At 37.8% G+C, this 1,448-nt stretch overlaps 1 protein-coding gene across 2 annotated transcripts in view; it reads left to right on the top strand.

Moving 5' to 3' along the window:
* DIP2A (DIP2 disco-interacting protein 2 homolog A (Drosophila)) overlaps positions 1-1,448 on the top strand; it is a 97,659-nt gene that overhangs the window by 652 nt on the left and 95,559 nt on the right. The gene's annotated exons all lie outside the window — the stretch shown is intronic.

Below are 1,448 nucleotides of genomic sequence, written 5' to 3'. Positions count from 1 at the left end.
AAAAAACACACCAAACTGAGCTATTTAGGGACCTTTACATAGTTAGTAAAGAAAGAAAAGGAAATGATTTTCACAGAAGGCAGTGCCATTTCCTCACGGACGGACGTGAGATTGGAGAGGGCCACGGGGGCTCCTGAGGCACTGGAGTGTGTACTTCCTAACCTGTGCAGTGGTTCCATTGTTCCTGGATAATATTCTTAAACAGTATTAAACATGCTTTGTGCTGTCTATATTGGTGTGCTGTTTTATGATAAATCAACAACAAAAAGATTGAGGCTTTTCATATGCTGAAATTTATTCATCCAAAATAAAACAAAAACAAACTCTGAGTAAAATTGGAATCGAAGGAAACTGTTAAAATATCTTACAGGCCATTTGCCAAAAATCACTAGCAACCATCAAATTAAACAGTCGCATACTGTAGCCACTTCCGTCCCAAGCAGGGTTAACAGAAACACTTGCTGTGCCCACTCTCCTTCCACATTGTTTTGGTGGTCACAGCTGCTGCAGTAAGGTGGGGAACAAAGCAGAATAATGATTAGAGAACAAAAGACTATCGTCTTTATGTACGGGTGTTATTATTTTACAACTTGAAAACCCAGAGGGCTCAGCTTGTTTAATTCTTAGAATGATTAAGAGTTTTTGGTTTGATAGATGAAAAGATAGAAAACAAATATGGAAGAATCAATGGCTTTTCTCTAGCAATATTTCTGTTACAAAATAAGAAAAAATCTCCTTCATAATGAAAATAAACTGTCAAATGCTTATTAATACATTTAGCAAGAACCTATATTAGGATCATAAAATTTATTTGAAAGAAATAACCAGGACCCTACTATATGAAGAAACATACCAATTTCTTAAATGGAAATTCTTAATACAGACTATGAAACAGGCAGATTTATCCAAATTAGTGTATCAATATAACATAGCCTGATTTTTAGTTAGGCTGATTTTTTTCCTAAACCTAGGACTGGAAATAATACTCATCAGAAGGAGAAAAGTTCTAAGCATGGACAATAAATTTTTGAAAAAGAAAGCTAGTGATAAAGGGTTGGCATGTGAGGTGTCAAACCTGACTGCAGGTGCGTTGTAGTAGAAGCAGAAGGACACCAGCGTGCGAGCAGACAGCCAGTCTCGGGGAGAGGGGCCCAGAAATGATTTGAGAGGGTGTGAAGGAGGAGGGTTTATTTAATTGCTGGTGCTGTTTTCTGGAGGCAAGAACCCTCGTCCTCTCCTCTGTTAGTGAAGATAAATTCAGGATTAAAGCTCTAAATATGTTTTTAATTATAGAAATTACAAAATTCAGAAAAATACTTGAATAACCTTCTGGGTGGAGATTGTCTTCATGGATAAGTCAGGGGACCTGGAAGCCAGAAAGGAAAACAGACAGGTATGATTGAGAAACGTGAACATCGCAGGGCGACTGAGCTGCCACTAGGTTCTAC

Source organism: Propithecus coquereli, unplaced genomic scaffold (assembly GCF_000956105.1).
Source record: "Propithecus coquereli isolate 6110/MARCELLA unplaced genomic scaffold, Pcoq_1.0 Scaffold399, whole genome shotgun sequence".
Taxonomy (NCBI): domain Eukaryota; kingdom Metazoa; phylum Chordata; class Mammalia; order Primates; family Indriidae; genus Propithecus; species Propithecus coquereli.
This window is presented reverse-complemented; position numbering and strand designations above follow the sequence as displayed.